This window comes from Myotis yumanensis, unplaced genomic scaffold (genome assembly GCF_028538775.1).
Source record: "Myotis yumanensis isolate MYYU_CA2020_CCGP unplaced genomic scaffold, mMyoYum1.0.hap1 SCAF_17, whole genome shotgun sequence".
Lineage (NCBI taxonomy): Eukaryota > Metazoa > Chordata > Mammalia > Chiroptera > Vespertilionidae > Myotis > Myotis yumanensis.
In genome coordinates, this window is record NW_027223768.1 from 27,738,054 (window position 1) to 27,758,553 (window position 20,500).

General features: G+C 39.0%; 1 long non-coding RNA gene across 2 annotated transcripts in view; it reads left to right on the forward strand.

The window, feature by feature from the left end:
- LOC138996243 (uncharacterized) overlaps nucleotides 1-20,500 on the forward strand; it is a 251,841-nt gene that overhangs the window by 9,413 nt on the left and 221,928 nt on the right. For both annotated transcript variants that reach the window (XR_011468736.1, XR_011468737.1), the window contains exons 4-6: nucleotides 1,981-2,082; nucleotides 2,915-2,965; nucleotides 5,074-5,207. This is a non-coding gene — a long non-coding RNA (uncharacterized lncRNA). The remainder of the gene's footprint in view (nucleotides 1-1,980; nucleotides 2,083-2,914; nucleotides 2,966-5,073; nucleotides 5,208-20,500) is intronic.

Below are 20,500 nucleotides of genomic sequence, written 5' to 3' on the forward strand. Positions count from 1 at the left end.
GCTACAGTCTCACCAGTTGGCAGCAAAACGAGACAAACACAAACAATATACTACTTATATATAGAAAGCTAAGCTGACTAATCTTAAAGGGATTTTTTTTTTAAATCTGAAATTAGGACTCTTTCAAGGTTAGAATACTATTTCTTTTTAAATGATGGAGGTTGTAGGTGGTACTCTTTTTAATGTTGTAGGCATAATAAAAATTGTGACTCCTCTGTGGATCCCACTGTCTTTTACATAAATTAAATTATTTTCTGAAATTTAGACACATGAATGCTAAGAATAGCATTACAATGGCATTACAGAGACTAATTGGATTATTTCTTAATGCAGATTGTTGAGTCTTTAAATAACCTCTCATGCTAAATGTTCAAAATCAAGACACCTTGATTTCTTTAGTTCTTGGTGGTAGACATAAGTGCTTGTCCACACCACTCAGTACATCAGACTACTAGGGATCAAGAAGTAGAAGGCCGCATGCAATTAAAGCTATTATTTCTTTAAAGGCATTTAAAAAATTCATTTCTGTTTTTACCACAATTTCATTATTTTTGGAAGAGAGATTAGGCATCTTTGCTAGTGTTATTAACATTACCATTTTAAGCAAGCATTTACTCATGTACTGTTATTGAATCCTATTTTTTCTTTGATCATAAGTGATTTATTTATGTTACCCAGATTGCTAAGGTAACAAACTATGGAAAAAATTGATAAGTCTGCTGATTTGATTGTTCTATAAGCAATGTAGGAACTTGATGAAGTTTAGAAAACACGTATCAACCCAGTGATTGACAGTGTGAAGTTTTTGTTAGAGATCCTTCTATACCATTATGAGCATATAACTGTTTTACAACAAAATTATATTATACATGCTGTTTTATAACCTGCTTTTTCTACTTAAAAATATGTTGTAAATCTCTTTCCATTAAATTAAATGTGTTTCTACATCATTTTAATGACTTCATATTGTGATATTTTATGATATACTATAATCTGTTTTAGTTCTTTATTGTTAGGTATTATTGATGTCTGTTTTTTCTCTTATAATATTGAAATGAGCTTTTTTGTCAAATCTTTATTTACATTGTTGAATAATTCATTAATATAAACAATAAAAAATAAAATACAAAGTGAAAATCACATCACATATAATTGCACCATTCTTCATTTTTCAAATATATAGGGTGAGGCAAAAGTAGGTTTATGGTTGCTCATGTGGAAAATAATACTATAATTAGTAAATAATAATACAAGAATAAACTGTGGTTCACATACTCACAACTGTAAATCTATCTTTGCCCCACCCTGTATATACTTTATGTGACATATCTACGCATCTGTTTAGATAGATAGCATACAAAATTTCATGCTGTTTTATCATCTACTATTTCCCACATCATTGGCATCTTTTAGTATCATTAAACATTGACCTGTATCATCATTTTTCATGGCTCCATGGTCTTCTATTGCACCAGAATATAATTCATTTAACCAACCCCCACTTCAGGACCATTTGAAGTTTTTAATTGGTCTATACAGTGTTCTAATAAACATCTTTAAAATAGTTGTTTAAGTAACTCCAATTAAAAAATTGCTTCTCTTTGTGGGGAATGTTATATGTAATACTATTTCCTGGAGCTTCACAAGGCGTATTCATGTATTAAGCACGTATTTACTGAGCATCTACCAACTCTGCGAGGTGCTGGGATTAATGTATTCAAGGCTCTGGAAATTCTTACAATAAAGATGAAAGAAATCTCTTAAAATTTTTAAATTTAAGGTTTCCCAACTTGTATTCTATTTTGGTTTTTGGTCATGGAAATCTTTCCCTTTTTGAAATAGAATATCACTTGTATTTCAAATGAGCATCTTTGTATTTCACTTGTCTTACTTGGAGCAGAATTTAGAAAATGCTAATCTAGTATCAGTCTTGTTGAAAACTACTAATTAAGTGCTTGTATCTACCTATTATTTTTACAGGAACTCTGAAAAAAAATCTTGGGAATTATTTCGAGGAAAGATATGTTTTAGACATTTCAGAAGAATACATCTTTGATCTAAATTGTCAGATTAACTCCCAGAGTAAGTAGTATTTTGGTATAAATATTTTGGCGGGACACGGGATTTTATTTTGCTTTGTTGGTTTTTTTAAAAAATAGTATTCCTATCATTAGAACAAAAGGGCACTTGAACATAAGAGGAGAATGTGAGATATAGTTTCCAGCTCTTCAGTGGATTTATTGGGGGGAAAGGAGTGAATTTGCCCAGGGAAATAGAATAGACCAAGGAGGAGAGAATAAAAAAGAAAGATGAGATTATTAAAAGGAATTAAGGATGGAGGTTATGAAGATTATATAGTAACATGTGGAATAATTAAAAGAAGACATTTCCTATAAAAAGAAGGATCCTGAGTCCCATTTATAATATGTAAAAACCAGCAAGAAAAAAAAAATTGGGTGGGAGGAGGGACATCCAATAAAATAATAGTGTTAGGATCTGGGTGCTCCCCCCCGCCCCCAACTCTAATTGTGTTTTTCATTTTTATTTTTAAAACACATAATACAATTGAAAAAGAAATACTAAAGGATCAGACAAAATTAGGAGAAGAAAGGCTTATGGAGGAGGAGGAAGAGAGAGGTTGAGTCGAACAAAGGCAACACATAGATTAAAGCGAACAAGGGTAGGAGAAAGAACATCCCGTTTGTCCTGGAGGAGATCATTAATGGCACAAGCGCTGTGAAGTGGACAAAAGCCCGTCTGTGGTGGGGTCAGATGAGAGAACCAGAGAAGAATAATTTTTTTTCAGGACCTAGGAGCATAATAATTCACTGAGAGGTTCCCACCAGCCACTGTTACTTTGGTTTGGGTTTTATCATGTAGGGATTTTGCCTATATCACTTTTTTTTTTTTCCAGGAGCTGATAAATGAAAACCTGAAAAAAAAAAAAAAAAAAAAAAGAAATCCTGTAAGTTTCTTTGCCCTTATATTTGAACTGAATAATAAAGAAACGGTAAATTCTCTTTCTGAGCTGTGATAGAAATGCTACTGTATAGAAATCTTAATAATATGCTCTGTGTATACCATTTAAAAACAGGAGAACCTGGTCATCCAGGTCATTGCAGGTGCCTTTTTTCCCCCTCAGTGATTTGTGTATATTTTATCCATAAAAGACAAATTATTATGAAAGGATAGGGAATATAGGTTTAAGAAACTCAAAGAACAAAGTGCACTTTTTGCTGTTAGAATTTCTTAAAATTAAGTTCTTAAGACTCCCGCTGCTCACCTTTAAGCAAGCAACCTTGGAACTACTCCGTGAAACCCGGTTAAAGGACGAACCAAAGAGTTTCCATATATGTATATATATATTTTTTAAAGCAGATGAGAGAGGGAACATTTAAGTCTCCCGGTATCCATACTTATTAACTCAATTGAATGCCTGTGGTGGGTCTCACTGGAGCACACAGTAGCAGCCTCTTTGCATTACAACTCAGCCGGAAGCATTTATTCCCTTGTAATTAAGGCCAAGGGTGCCACCAGTGATGCGAATGGAAGCAATTATGTGGATTATTCAGTTCCCTCAACGTGTCTCAAGAGTTTGTGTGTTTGTGGCTTTATGTTTGTGTGAAGTCCCTGTATTATATTTCTCTTGGTTCTCCCTGGCTCTGCAGGTCCAACCTCAGGGAAGAACAATAGCAAACACTCCTGTGGTGCTTCCTCCATGCCAGACATTGTGCTAGGGGCTTTAGATGCATTATCTTTGTCTATCTTTTCAAAACTTCTTGGGGGTAAAATGTGAATTCAGAGGTCCCCAGAAGCAGATACTGAAATGAGGTTCGTATACAAGGGTTTTGTCCCTGAGGTGGCTCTAGGAGAGACCAGTATGGAGTGGGGAAAGCAGGCCAGGGATAGGGAGTTGAGCCAAGCAAGGGAGCATCTCAGGCCAAATCCTCCAATCTGCCCCACAGGGCAACTCTGGGCCATGGGCTAGGAAAGGGAGCTTGACTTCCATCCAGGAGTATAGTCATTGATTGACAACCAACAGGGGTAGCGAAGTATATTGGGGTGTGTGTGTGGGTGGGGGGTGGGAAACTCTATGAAGAGGAGTAGCAGGTGCTTACTGAAGAAGGTGGGACAGAAACACCTCATTTTCTGCTGCTTGTAGGTACAATTATCTCCACGTGGCAGTTGAGGCCACCGAGTCTTACCCAAGATTTCAGGGCTCATAAGTGTAACGTAAACCATTTCAACTTGGTTTGGTTTCTAAAAATGCCAAGAGTAGTCTGAGGACCGATCCATTAATTCTTTGTTAAACTAAGCTTCAGCTACCCAAGTCCCCAAGGTAAGCTCACAGAATGGACTAAAACATTGGACAGTTGGTGTGCTTTGTAGAATGTACCACTCCCAAACCATCTAACCAACAGAAATTGCCCAGTTCTCATAGAACTATGTAAAAAAAAATTCCATGAGTCTTTCTTAACAAGTTGTATTCATACAGATCCCGTGTTCACATGATGATAATGTCAGTTTAAAATGCTGACCTGGTTTTCTACATATCATCGTCCTCTTAATCTCCTGTTTTTCAAACAGAGTTTTTTTTTTTCCTCACCAGGTCACTAACATGATTTTCTTGGTTTGGATTTGGTATAGCATTGTCTGTTTTCTGAAACAACTTAAAAATTCTTTTTGTAAACTTTAAAGGGGTTCACTTTATTTTTTTTCTAAACGAATTCTCTTTATTTTTCTGTTTTAAAACTGGGAGTGCAAACACTTCTTGGCTATCCCTTTCCAGTGAGTAAAAAGAGGCAATGTCTGTGCGTAGTGGTGGGTGACCAGTGACGTGATCTGTGTTAAGAATGGCTATGCTGGAGCAGGTGACAGGGGGGAAACAACTGGTCACCCCACCTGCGTCAAGGAATCCACTAGAACGTTGCTGGTCCAAAGGTGACGCAAAGGTAGAGAAAGGGCCTGGACAGAGTGAGAGCACTTAACAGGGGAAGGCGTGAGGATGGGGGAGCTGTACAGCCGTCTTCTGTCAGTTGTGGATAAAGGGGAAAATGCTCTTTTTGTTTTTAGATACCTGGTGAGGGTGATGCTCTGTGGTGCATTGAATCCTAGTCTCTGCTGTGCCCTCGGGACCGTCGAGGCCGCGAGATGGAGGGAAAGGCTGGGGTGCTTGCAGAAGATTCTGTGATTCTAGATAATAAAAGGTAACACTCCTGTGATGCTTATTAAATGTAAGGGACTGTTCTACAAATTTAACATGTGAACTCCTTAAATTCTCCAAGGAGCCCTATGAGGTGGGTACTTACATTATCTCCGTCTTACAGAAGTAGACACTTGAGGCACAGAGAGATGACACACCAGTAGCTTGTTCACCATCACACAGCTGGCTAGTTGTGGATCTGGGATTCAAGTCCGGGTTCTCTGCTTTCAGATTCCATGCTCCTACCCATTACTCGGTGCCTCCCAGCCAGAATGTAGAGAAGGTGCTCATAGAACTACCAGAAATGATGCATTTGTAGTTTAATCTATTTCTGAATGCTTTGCAACTTTTTTTGAGGCCTCTGTTCCAGTACCGTGTAATAGCTAAGCTATAGGAGAACACTTGACTTCTGAGAGTTAGAAACCTTTACCAAAAGGCCTTCAAGTGGGTACCACGTAGAAAACTCCACGTACCTGCTGGGCAGCTGCAGGCAGAGGTGGTAGCCGCAGGGTTACTCCCTTCTGTTGGGAGGAGATGGCGTTCCCTCCCAGGGGGGCTGCCAGGGCAACAGTTTTATCAGTTATATCACAAAGTCATCGCAGCACCCAGCTGCTCGCCAAGAATTAAACTGCTGGAACCAGATCTGGCGAGCTTCATGTTACCGTGGTGTGGAGAGGGTGTGTGATTACTGTGATATATTTAGTTTTTCAAAAACAGTTACATATTATTTTTTCTTACCCCAAAATAATATACCAGTATGTTGATATTACTTGTGGTTACTTGCTTCATGCCCCCAAGTAAACAATCACACACCTATTTATTCTGAGCGAAGTCAACCCCCTGCCCAGTTTATGGTTGTGTATGAGATGTTAAAGCTTGTTTATGTTAAGGCAGGGATCACTCACACTCCCAAAGGAGCCCAGAGCCGCTAGTTCCTCTGCTGCCCTCTAGAGGCTGTCAGGCAAAGACAGCTCTTCTCTGAACCTCCCTTGTGAAGAGTAGGGAGATGCCCTCCTTACTCCTCCTTTGGAATCTCCAATAAATACCACTTGTCAAAAGCTGATGAGGGAAAAACACCCAGAACTTCCAAAAGCAACAATAGGACTTAATTAAAATTCTAAGCCAGGCCTTTGATAGTTATTCTGTACTCAGGGAAGGTATAAAGCTTCCGTCCTGTGTTTCCTACCCGCCCCCCCCCCCCCCCCCCACCCAATCTCAGACAGTAGATAGAAATTAGTCAAGGTTGTTTTAAGACTATAAATAGAGCTAACACAAAGCATCTGCCACATGCCAGGTACTAGTCTAAGTGCTTCCCATATACTAACCTATTTAATCTATATAACAGTCCCGTGAAATGGGTAGTGTGATCATCTCCATCTTACAAATAGGGAAGCTGAGGGGGGGGAAATGATTAAATATTTCTCACAGTATGTGAGTGACAGAGCTGGATTCGAACTCAGGTATGTCTGGCCATGTGGACTGGACTTGTGACCACTTTGCATACTGCCTCTTTTATAGCTTTTAGAGCACGCATCAAAAGTCTCACTTTAAGGTAGAGGTTTTGCTAAATACCTTTAACCTGGATCTAGAGGAGATTATTGGCCTGGACACTTTCAATGACATGACAGACAGAAAAGGAGGAAGAGGAGAAGCAGAAGGAGGAGGAGAAGGAGAGAGAAAGAAGGAACTATTGTAGAGATACGGCAATGAAATATGATGCGTGGTCCAGAGTTAGATCTTAAGTATAGAAAACAAAACTGTAAACAACATTATTGGGAAATTTGAATATGGACTATATTGGATAATAACATATTCATGTTAAATTTCTTGAATATGATTCTTTTATTGTGATCTAGGAATATGTCATTGTTCTTAAGTGATACTTGATGAAGTATTTATGGGTGAAATGTCATGATATCAGCAATATAGTATCAAAAAGTTCAGGAAGAAACCAAAACATATACATGAGAAAGGAAGGAAGTTTAGCAAAATGTTAAAAATGGGCAATACAAGGTATAGGTTATATAAAACCTACATAAAGTTTTTGCAGGTTGGAATTATTAGAGTAAAAATTAGAGGAGAAATAAACTGCATTTCCAAGTAAGAGCCAGCCAAGTATATAGCCAATCTATTTGCCTAGACTGCCCCAAGTAAGGACAAATGAGAGAAGTGTGCAGGGGCTGGAGTCCATAGGCACAATTGGAAGTCTGTAGACGTGTTACGTGTGGGTGTATGAGATGTTAAAGCTTGTTTATTAATGTTTTCCCATTAGTAATAGATATAACATGCATCAGTTATATTTTCAAAAAATATTTACATTTCCATCCAATGGAAAATAAAGCAAATTGGAAAGCCCCTTATAAAACTAAAACAGATCTAATTTCATTGTTAGGGTTACTCCATTTTTGTCATCAACAAATAAGGCATAGAGAGTGGTCTACCTTTTTATTTATCTGTTCAGGAGATAAATGTTCCAGGCACAGATCAAGGTGTTTGAGATGCACAAGTGAACAAACCAAGATCCCTGAATGCATGGTGCTTATCTTCTGGTGGGAAAGGAGACAATAAACGTGAAAACCAACTAAAGTGCAGATAATGTTAGAAAGCGATCATTGCCAAGGAAAACTTAGAAAAATAGAGCATCATGGCAGGAAGTTGGGACAGGTTGTTGTGGAGAAGAGAGTTTGTGATTTTAAATAGGATTTCCATAGGTTTTATTCAGATATGATCTCATGACATCTAGAAGGGAAGTGGAAAAGTCCCTAAGGTAAAGGCATGCCCAGTGTGGCTAGAGCTGAGTGATCAAGGGGGGAAGAGTAGAGGATATGAAGTCAGAGAGGACATAGAGGACCAGTTCATAGAGGTAATTATGAAGGTGTTGGTTTTTATGTTGAGTGAAAATAGGAAGCCCGTGGATCTGACTTCATATTTAAAAGGATCAATCTTTTACTAGTAGGCAGTCAAAGCTGGGAACAGAGTCTCCAGTTAGGCTATTGCAATTTTGCAAGCAAGAGATGACAGTGACTCAGCACTGGTCAGTCGAATTGGTGGTGGAAAGACATGATCAGATCCTGGATATGTTTAGATAGTACAGGCAACAAGAAGGATTTACTGATCTATTAGTTGTGTTTGAGAAACAGAGATATGTCAAGGATGACTCAATGTTTCATCCTGAGCAACTGGAAAAATGAAGTTGTCTTTCATTCAGATTGGGAACATTAGGTGAAGCACTTTTTGAGGGGGAAGACCAAGAGTTGAGTTTTGGACATGCAGAGTTTGAACTCTCAATTAGACATCCAGATGGAGATGTCATAAAGGTACTTTTGATATAGAAGTTGAGATTCAAGAGAGGTCAGGTCTGGAGATTTAAAACTGGTGATAATTGGTGTACAGATGGTATTTAAAGCTGCGAACCTGGGTAGGATCACCAAGACAGTGAGTGTGAACAGAGAAGAAAGAACATTAAGAAATGTGCCCTTAGCATTATTGCTTTATGTTTATTGTACTTGTTATGGTTCTTATTTTGTTTTGAAAATTATTATGCTACACAAAATAAAAGTTGATAATTATCTAAATTACCGATTATAAAATAAATTTGTAAAGTATATTAATTTTCCTTTAGTTTGAGTTTTCTACCAAAGTCTGCATTATTTAGACACTAAAACAGCTACAATTTAGCTTCTTTATCCTACTGTTATTTAATCAATAATTTGTTAATCTTTAGGAGAGTGAAGTTCAAAAATGCTTTTGAGTAATTCTCTAGGTGGAGTAATCCTCATCTGTATTTTATGAATTTAAGTAAGATGTTTTGTTGGAATATGATCATTCTTTCCTCTTTTCCTCATGCTTATGATGTGGCAGTTCTCATTTTGGTGGTATAGTAAATGGCTTTTGAAAGTTATACTCACAGAACTACAAATCAAGGAGAGAGAGAGAGAGAGAGAGGAGAAAATGGTGTCTCTAGGCAAAGATACATAAACATATTTGTTGTTTTACCTAATAAAAACAATTGGTGAAGATAATGAGTTCACTAAACAGCAAATAAACCCATGTCATAAGTGCATTTTATCAGTAAGATTTGAATGTTAGTGTCAGATCCATTTTAACATTTTTTCACAATGAAATATATAATTGTGGTAGGCAATCTAGAAAATATAGGCCTGTGATGAGATCTATCAGTAAAGAAAAACCCAACTTAATCCAACTTTAAAAATAAAGGAGTGCATTGATTCATATAATGAAAAATACAGAGGTAGTCAGGCCTCTGGGTTTGTTTATCAAGCACCTAGTGTTGTTTTTCCTGTCTCTCTGCTCTGCCATCCAATGTGTTGTCTTCAACCCAAAGCTGGCTTTCTTTGCAGGCCCAGAGAGGCTGCCAAAAATGACTGAGCTATTTGCTCTCTTGAAAATGCCCAAGGAAAAAGAATGCCTTCCTCAATTATCTGGCAAGTGATCTGAGCATAGTGCCAATCCTTGTGGCCAGTGGAATGCCATGTGCGGATAGTCTGATGGCCTCAGTCACTTGATCCTGCGACAAAGGGCATGGGACACCCTTGACTTGCTACATCCTTGGAGATGTCATTGAGGTCAATGCCCTTGGAGGTATATGGCTGCTACATAGCAGGTGTGGAGTGGCATGGTTGTCAGGGAGATGATTATCACAGGTGATCCAACTCAGTTGACACTCCACTTCAATGTATTGTTGAGACTCAACTCCCTAACCTTGACTATATTTCTCCCTGAGGGCCTTTCTTCATTTGGTAGTGATAGAAAATCACCTATATCTGGTTATAAAAATTTTTAAACTGAAACTCAGGAGACATAGATAAGTGAAAAAGCATTTACTTTTCAAAAATTACTATCCAGTATAAAAGTTAATGCTTTGTTGCATCTATAGAGACTGTCTTTTTGACCAGAGCAGATATAGAACAACCTACATAAACATCGTTTTTATATGAACACTTCGCTATCACTGATGTTGTTTGAACACATTTTTATGATAGAAGCTTGTTTCTAACACTTTCAAGTTCTGTTGTATGTATAATTCTAAGAGAGACATTATAGTCACATCCTAGTTTAATGGGGCAGTGTTTCAACTAATTGATGAATCAGACATTTGTGATTACCATGGCTTCCCCCTAAAATCATACTAAAATGAAAGTAAAGGTGTTTTGAAAAGCATAGATCCTCAGGGACTAACATGACTAACATGAGGTGAGATAAAAACAAGAGTTAGAAAGGCAATGGACAAGTGCCAAGCCATGAAAACAGAAAGCTTACAGTGGAAAAAGCACAGAAGCAATCCAGTTTAAACCTCTAAACCTCTAAAGGCTCAGGAATTGGCAGTGCAAGGTGTCTTTGAAAGTGAAGGCGTAGATAGGGCTGAGAACAGAATTGTTTGCTAGGCAGTTAAAGACGCAGTTAAGCCTACATCCGTATTCTCATGCTGTGCAGGTGAGCAGTTGTGTCCCTTTTCCACTCCTCCACACCATAATTTAGAGAGAGATTTCCTTTTAGGAGAGGTGAACCAGAAGATCTCTGGACTGGAAGACACAGGCGCAGTTGAGGGCAGGGGAAACCTAAAAACAGGATGATCACAATAAAAGGGGAGAACCTCAACTTTAATCCTTTACTAGGCTCCCAGAATGCCAGAAGCCAGACAGGAGATTGGCTGTCCCTTCTCTGAGAAATCTGACTAGCCCAAGACCATAGACCTGAAAGTACTGACACTCAAGGATCCAGTAATGAAAGGGCTGAGCGAGGTCCTACCTTATAATGAAGTCCATCACAACTTCCAAGCAGCTTTTTAGTTCTCCATATTAAAGTATGAGCAGGTTACCATACATTCAAGGGAAACCTCTAATAAGAAAGACAAACCAAACACCAGAAACAGAAATTTGGAAGAAATAGGAACTGTGTTCAGAAAAGAAAACAGTGAGGGAAAAAACTAGCCTCAAAAAGAAAAGAAAAGTCATTATATGTAGGAAACAAGAACATAATACTATAAAAAAAGAATATTCAGAGGTTTTAAAAGAACCTTTGACATTAAAATATGATTTAAAATGAAAACATGAAGAAAGATAAAATAGTGAAAATGTCAATAAAGTTGAACAACTTGACAAGATAGAAAATAGATTAAATTCATTTAAAATAGATTAAATGGATTTTTAAAATTTAGAGTCAGTCTAGAAATTCCCATCTATAATAATGAAAGCGTAATATGCTAATTAGCCTGGACAGCTGAAAGACCTTCCGGATGAAGCCGTGGCAGTGGGGGCCAAGGCAGAGGTGGTTAGGGGTGATCAGGAAGGCAGGCAAGCAGTTAGGGGCAATCAGGCATGCAGGCAGAGTGGTTAGGGAAATCATCTGTGATTAAGATAAGCATAGTAACCCATATATATCTCTATATCTCTATCTCTATCTTTATACATCTATATCTATATCTATATCTATATCTATATCTATATCTATATCTATGCCCAAGCGACTGTTAGGACTGGTCAACTGAACGACCAGTTGACCGGTCACTATGATGCTTACTGACCACCAGGGGGCAGATGCTCAACGCAGGAGCTGCCCCCAAGTGGTCAGTGTGCTCCCACAGCCAACCTCCTGTGGTCCCTCTTCTGGCCAGCCAACCTCCTGCGCTTGCCGGCCGTCTCCGATTGGTTCGATCAGACTAGGCAAGATGGCCTCGAAGAGTCCCCATCACTGGCCAGGCCGAGGGACCCCACCCATGCACGAATTTGTGTACTGGACCTCTAGTAATACTATAAACAATGAATATGAACCAATCAAAAGTTAATATATACCTGTATTAGAGGAATGGCAAAGGGAAGAATATATGTATGTGTGTATGTATGTATGTATATGTATGTATGTATGTATGTGTGTGTGTATGTATATATATATATATATATATATATATATATATGACAATATATATGATGGTGTTGGGTGCAGCAGTGTTGAAGAAAAGCTAAACCCTTAATTTTTATGGTGAGAGGACAAATGTTAATGCCTAGTCTTGGAAATTCATGATGTATGAGTAAACATGTTATTGAAAGATAATATTGACATATATTAAATAACTAAAAGAATTGAGAGAGGTTGTCTTTGAATAACAGTTCTGGGGTCAGAGGGCTCTTATTTTTAAAATAAGGCTTAAGCTATTTGAAATTTTAGGCTATGCATATATAACCTTGATAAATATGAAGTTTGAAATAAGTCAGTGGCAACACAAAAATTGCTCACATAATTATCCATTTTCAGTAAACCATTTAAGAGTTTATACGCTTAGTTGACATTTTAAAATCTCAGCAATAATTTTCTAACAGGAGAAATATAACACACCAGATGTGATAGGAAATACACTATGGGTCTGCGGTTCTTATGGAGTAGTTAGTTATACTGAACTAAGAAACAGATCTGTGTTGTTACTGAAACTGATTTTTCTTTTTTGGCTCAGATATAATCTTACCCAAAATATGTAGACATGAAGAACTTCCTTCATCTAAATATCTTATAAATGTTGGCATTTATAGCTAGGATTCTTTCCACCCTCTGCACGTTAGCAATCTTGAGTGGCTGGGCTTTTCGCCATCCCCAAAGTGCCTGCCTTCATATAGTTTTCAGATCAACTTCCGTCCCTTGTGCTTCATTGCCTCTTTGTGGGCTCCTCTTCCTCTGCTCCTACCGGAGGTTGGCTGTAAGTTGGTGGATCAGATTTCTTAGTCAAGAGGCAGAATCTCCCATATCTTACTAGCAACCAGACCTTCTTCATTAGCCTATGAAGGTAGCATGATTTAATGTGAAGAGCACTGGAGTACAAGTCAGGAGGCTGGATTCTTACCCAAGCTGGGCTATCTAGTGTCTCACCTCTTGCATCTTAGTTTTGCCATTTGTTAATGGAAAGGTTTAGAATAGGAGCTTTCTAAAGCATCCTACACTTACAATATTGTACGATCCTGGGCACATGAATTTATCTAAATGCTTTATTACCAGATTAAATCACAACATAATCTAATTCTAATTTTTTGATAAAGCTTTATCAGTGTGTGCAATAGGTTGGCAAATAAAAACTTAAAAGAGATAGACTTAAGTTACTGGACAAGGAAAATAGCTGGGTAAAGGGCACACAACTTTTTAGAGTAGAAAACATTGATGTTGCATTCTATACTGGTAATGTACATATAGATGACATTTTAGGGATAAATGCTTCTTAACTAGTTGACGCACACGTGTGAGTGAATGGGCCATATAGTCTGTTTCTAAATATTGCTTTTAAGCAAATTGACGACTTTAAGTGTTAATCCATTGGATTTTGTTCTGTTACGAGGATCACTGCTTGTTTTATGATGTCACCAGCTAAGAAAGAAACTGACTTAGCAAAATCAGATGAATAACTACCTTGAAAACAAGCCATCTAATCACAGTTAATTAAAACTTTAGAAACTATCCTGAAAACAATATCAGACTATAACGAAAGAATGTTCCGTGGATAAAAATTATACACCATCTAAGAAAAATATCCTCAGTTCTGTTGCTGTGTTTAATGAAAACAGCAATAAACATTGCCTTTCATAAGAAGAGTTATTTTAGATTGAAAGGCCTTAAATGACAAAGCATGCTACACTGTGCATGTTTTGTTAAGTGCAAGCAGTACGATCTTTGTGCTACTCATGGGGAGCTGACCTACAGTTAGAGGACAACTAGCTTTTCCTTTCTTAGTTCCACCGCCTCTGGCAAATGCCATGCAGAAAGGGGAACCAGGTAAAAGTCACACAGAATGTCAACTCTTGTGTTCAAGCATCGCACATTTCTATTATTTAAAAGCCCTTAAATTGTACATGGGACAAGTCACTACCTCAGTGGTTTTCAACTATCTGAGGATTTTTTTTTTTTAGATTCATTTATCTGGACCCCATCCTTTGAAAACTGGTTCAATTTGTCTATAATCTATGTATTTTTTTGAAAACTACACTAAATGCTGGTTCTAATATCAACCAAAGACTGTTTTAAAAAGCTGTTATTAGGACAATTAAACACTTCAGTGAAACATTTTTGATACAACCCATTTATCCTAAAATCTACCTGAATTTTAGACCTTTATTTTATGGTCTTTGGGATGGAAATTTTACTGATATGCTGTGCATGGTCTACTTGTTTCTACAATATTTAATTCAATGAAAATAACTAGTGTAGTCTACTTTAATCAATCTTTATTCTTTTTCTTTTTAGGGGGGTTACTAAATTATTTATTCCATATTCCTCAAAGTATGGGGAGCAAAAAAAATAGGTTATAAATTACGTTACTACCACTTTTCAATATCTCATTCCTCCCTTTGACTTTCCCTCATTAGTAGAATCAATACCCATAATATGTGGCCATTTCCCAAAGATAATGTGCAGTTTCAGAACTTCACAATTTTTTTGTAGATCAAAAAGAAAAAAAATCTATCTTTCTAGATCCCCTCAACTCATTTCTTTCCTGGTTCTTGTCTAGTACAATAGGTAAAAAAAAAAAAAAAAGGTCCAAAGGAAATGCAAGTTACAAGCAGATTTCTTCTCCTTTGCCTCCCCTCCAGTTTTGTTTTCTATTATTATGGACTAAAGATAATAGAGGTATGAGTGATGGGAGTGGGGACAGGGGAGCAGAGATTGGGAAGTTTTGACATACCTATTCGGTGGGAAATTTTCTTAACAAAATCTCCTCCTCAGCAGGTCTTGATGAATCACATGTTTTTAACATAGATGGGAGGCTAGATGGTGAAACTAGTTCCACATGCAGTGAGGAGCTGCAAAGTGACTTTAACACATGGCTGGGCTGACTTGGAACATGCTCCCTTCATGGTGGAGTACTCAGCAAGGCCCTCCGTGGTTCTCTGCTTGACAACCTGAAACTCTTCTTTCCGTTTTCACTTCCCGGCCTGCAATGAGCCCCAGATTCCCAGGCCTCACACCACCTCCCAGGCTTTAGAAACCAAAGTCTTTTCTTGGGTAAGATTTTATCCCATCTTTTCCTAGACATATTCTTTAATTCACACACACATGCACATACTTTACTTTGCAATGAACATGATGAAGGGGAGCGAAAGAAAGGTGAAGGCTCCAAGGGAACAGACAGATCCTGGCTTTTATCTCAAGTCTCTTTGCTTCTATGGTTCATGGGACTTTGGTTTTGGAGTCTCAGCCCAATTTGAACGTTCAAGCTGCCTATTACTGGTGGAAAAGGGGGGGAAAAAAGAGCCGCTTCCCTGTCTCTTTGCCTTAATCTGCTGTTCACGTGGAAGAGTGTGCGGCTGACCCAAACCTCGCTGACATGTCAGCGTGCAGCCGCAGGACGAGGGGTGTTTGATTTATAAATGGAATGTATAATAGGCACGATGCCTTCTGAGCCGACCGTTCATGGAAAATCACATGCCGCTCACATGAGGGACCAAGATCTTTTTTTTATTATTTTAATGAATTGAGTTTTGTCAGTGCACCAGGGAGATAAGAAGATACCTGCCAATAACCCTCTGATTGTGTCCTCGGCCAATTGGTGGGTTTGAACACGGTACTCCTCTCGTCAATTGAGTTTGTGTGTTCAGTCAAGGTTTAGCTTTGGATTTGAAGCTCTCAAACAAAGCCACAGACGCTCCGACTCCAACGGTGGAAACCATCACATAATTCTCCTCTTTGTTTCTTTAAAGAGCACGGGGTTGGTAAAAAAAAAAAAGAATTCCATTTTGGGAAGACTTGGTCTGAAGATAATGATAGTGAAGATGAGAAAAGACAGCAGGTTGTAAGTTCTGGCCTAAGTTTGGAAAGAGGGGCGGGGGGAGGGGAGGTTGAAAAGGTAATAAACTACAGCAAGGCCAACAGATCAACCAATGCGAGAAAAACCAACAGGTAACAAGGGACCTCTGGAGCTTCTGAAGAATAGAGATCAGTAGGAAAGCGTTTTGAATGAGAAATAAAATGCTCCTTCCTGTCAGGGAGGAAGGGAGGTGGATGGTGCTTGAGAAATGGGGGAAAAATGCAATTAAAACCCAGATATGAATAAAGATCAGGTGGGAGAGGATGTCACCCTGTGGCCTTTGGAGCTGTGTTTCTGCTGCTTCCCCAGATTATTTTTTTTTCTGGAACAAAGGAACAATGTTGTGGAAAAGTGGGTGCCAGATACTTTAGGAAAATGAGACACAGTGAAGCGGATAAAGGAGACAAAGACAATTGCAGTCATAGGCAGTAAACTGAAGGCAGCTGAGGCCCGAGACAAAAGGCGAAAACTCAGAGCCAGCAAGATGACTGAACCATGGGAAGGAAGGAGGGGAAGATGATTCACAATGACATTTGAAAGACATTGGTTTGAATATTTATTAGCGTGTTGCACACTGCTTGGCCTTGGGGAACTGCCTTTGTTCAGTGAGCCATTTCCCAGTTTTAAGGCAATAAACAGGAAAAGAGCATGAAAGATGGCCACAGATGCTTGGTCCATCGTGTTTGAGAGTGAATCTGATACAAGACTTTGGCTCCAAGAGGCTGATGGAATGGAGGCATTGTCGCTAAGGAAGATTGTCTCTCTCCACAATCAGACTCCAAGAGGAAATGCATGATTAAAATGCTGTGAAAGGATTCCTTGTCATGAGACTAAAGTTTCCACCACATCCTCGTCTGGGGTAATTCCATTTCTATTTAATTCATCCTGGATACAGACAATAAGAGAATGAGCAAGGTCAACTGTAGAATAACGGAAGCTTGGAACCCATTAAGTAATTCACCTTTGGGGGGGCCTCATGACTGTATTTGTATCTATGTTCTTTCATATAAACATGCCCATCAGAGGCAGTTTTAAGTGAGACATATGGTCCATCAGTCTCAATAATTTTCCCAGAAAATAGGACAGAAGGATAATTTGTAGAAGAGGATGATCATCATCCTTTAGGATGCCATGCTATTATCAAAATATTAGTGATATATCCCAAGTATGGTATTCCTATTGTTCTTAACAATAAAGTGAATTTTTCCTGAGCCAGTCAAGGATGTCTTTATGTAACTAGTTAGTGAGTGTTTATTCTGGCAATGAAAAATCACTCATAACTGTGGAGCTGCTCTTTTAGCCCCTGAGTTGGCTGGCAGTGTTTGGGTGTAGTTAGGGGAAAATAAGTGTCCGTCCTGATCTAGAGCACTCTGTCATGGAGTAAACGCACCTGCACCACCATAGGAGTGGAAAGGAACTCTGTGCTGTCCAGTCCATTGCCCAGAGCAGCATAGTGTCCACTGTAGAGGCTGGATCAGGGTTGGTAGAAATGGGGCAGTGGAAACGACAACACTCAGCCAAAACATGGGCTTGTTGTTGGAAAGGAAATGCAGGTTTAGAATCTTAACACACAAAGGTTGTTGTGACTGTATTCCTCTGCAGCTGGGCAGCAGGACAGTCTGAAGGAGTAGAAGTCCACAGTCTCTTCATTTGCCCTCCTGTACCTTACTGAGCAAGTATCTTGACAAAGGTCAACTGAGTTAGGACAACCCATGGTTGGTTAGTTCAGCCAGTAGACAGAGGTTATGCCTCAATCTTCCCAAATTGGTGAGAATCCTGAGATTGCTCCATCACATGTTAAAATAGTTGCCACAATTTCCTGAAAAGAAAAAACAATGCAGGGGTATTTATTTTACATAGGATTCCAGGGTCCAAATGTAGAGGAGACAGTCCTACTTACACATATCTCTATCACATCCTTAGTTGGCCGATGCTTTTACTATGTGTTAACTCATTTAATCATCAGAGGATGATTATTTGTTTTGACTAGGTAAGGTGATTGAGGACAAAGGTCACGTCTTGTTTGTCGTCAGTCATTGCCTAATATAGAGCAAAGCCCATGATGTCTGTAGAATAATGAAATTATTTAGTCTCCAGAGAGTTAAATGTCTCATTAATAATTCATTTAGTTTCTATGTTTCTTGTGTAAAAAAATATGATGTTTGGACTAAATTTGTCCACATTAGCTGGATATCAGAACAAGTCTGGGGTTTTTTAAATGAACACATTCCCAGGCTCCAGCCAAGTCCACATAATTGGAATATCTCATTGTGGGTTCGGCAAAAGCAAGTTGAGAACTAGATGAGCTCTGAACACCCGTCCATCTTTAAGATTCTCTGAAATAAAAGGCTCCTTCAGGATTTTAAGTATTTACCATTAATTAAATAGCTAAGTAAGGACAGTGGGTTTTCAAGACTTCGCCTTGAAGAGAAGACAGTGCATCTTGCAATGGTCATGTAAGGCAAACATACACACACACACACACACACACACACACGCACACAAACATGCTTAGTTCACAATACCATTTTATACACTTTTCAGAGAAGCTGTGACGGTTGTTGTGAACCATTGCATTTATGCAGTGTGTTGTCAATGACTTCACCTCCTTATCTTGTGTGGTTTTCGACAATAATCCCTGCCACCACCATAATGTTTGGCTTCTGAGACCCATACTGACAGGTCAGAGAGGAGAGAATGAAGGGAGTGAAGACACTGAGAGCAGAGAACAGTAAGAGGTAGCATGTTTGACTCTTCCGGTCATTCTGGGATTTTTGCAGTGTTCGTGAGCTAATTGCAATTTAGAAAGCTGTAGTTGTCTGTCTTACCTGGATGAGCTACGCTTACACAGCTTCTTTCTTGCCATGGCTGGTAATTAGATGGTGACTTCTGTCCTCAAACAGGCAGATTTGGAATCACTTAGGTTGTTTTCACCCCGGGGATACTGCTGGGCCTTCGGGGCAGTTGTGACAGCCGTAGGGTGAGATTCAGGACAGGACCTGCTACAGCCACATGGGATGGAAGTAACAATTCCTGAGGAATTTCAAAGAACATATACAATCCAAAATGGAAATGCTAGTGTTTCCTTTCCTTTTGAATGAACGTAGTGTGGACCACTTTGGGTTTAAGACCACATTAAATAAAAATTAAAGACTATAAAAGAGTCACAGCCAAGAAGACAGGAAACTTAATTTTTATGTTCCCTGTGGCAAAATCAGGTGAGAATGTTTCTGAGGGAAAGACAAAGATTTGAGGGGATATTCCCAGAGGCAATTAGTTGGACCTTGTCTTAGACAACAATGGTGTGAGTGTGTGTGTGTGTGTGTGTGTGTGTGTGTGTGTATTTGGGGGCAGGAGGTGAGTGGAGGAGAGAGGGTGCTCATACTCTTAAAACTCACTTAGCTTCAAAGAAGGAGGAAAAGGCTGTGGATCATTTTGGCTCAATGCACCCAAGAATAGTTCTCAGTCAGGCAGTCCTAACACAAATGAAATAGGTTCTCTTCATTCTCTGGAGATACAGTTTCCATTGAGAAGCCTCTGAAAGCCACAGGCTTGGGAGGTAGTCTTGAGCCCCTCGGAGGTGGGAGAAGCGGCCAGGAATGCATGCGGGAATGAAAGGCCTCCTGGAGCCCAGGAAGAACATTTCGGGAGAAGAAACTCAGATCCATGAAACAACATTCGAGTTGTAATTAGCACATACTCAGTTACAACCATATGAAAATATCTACGTCTATACTCACAAAATGGGCAAAATTTAGAATGGCAGAAAATTTCCAAATTTCCTTTGTGTGTGTGAACATTAACAACCAGTGTATCAGGAGTTAATTTATTTAACAAATATGGATTGAGAACGTACTGTACGCCAGTGAAGAAGTGCTCATGTCTCTTCCACCATGGGCTTCTTCTCCCGTGAGTCCTCAGCCTTGACCACCAGAGCCTTGAGACACCTGCTGCCGCCACAGAGCTGAGGCCCAAAGAAATGCCCCCAGCCCACTTCCTGCACTCTTCCTCGCAGGGCGTGGGACCTGGGTCTGAATGAACTGGAGCAATACAACAAGTCGTCTTACAGATGTATACTTCCCCCCAGAAAAACTCATTCTTTCAAACATAAATTATTAGCTTGCTTACCTTCAGGAAATAAAAATAGTCATAATCCTTCCCCTTTGACATCACTTTGAATTACTGTCAGGTGATCCCTGGTCATTGATGCTCTCATTTTCCTCACACGGGCCTATCACTTTGGGAAGTGTACTTTTCCTCCCATAATACCAGAGGCAGATAGAGATCGGTCCAAATACGAAGTCACATGAGGCACAAAGTTGAAGGGACTCGCTGAATAATTCACCTTCTGCACCAAACTCTACACACACACACACACACACACACACACTCTTTCCTTGAAATTTATGTGAGATTTTAGGGTCTATGGTAAATACTTGGATTTTGGGGGGTTAACTTTTATGGAATGTGGCAGACATTAAAACATAGCATGACAT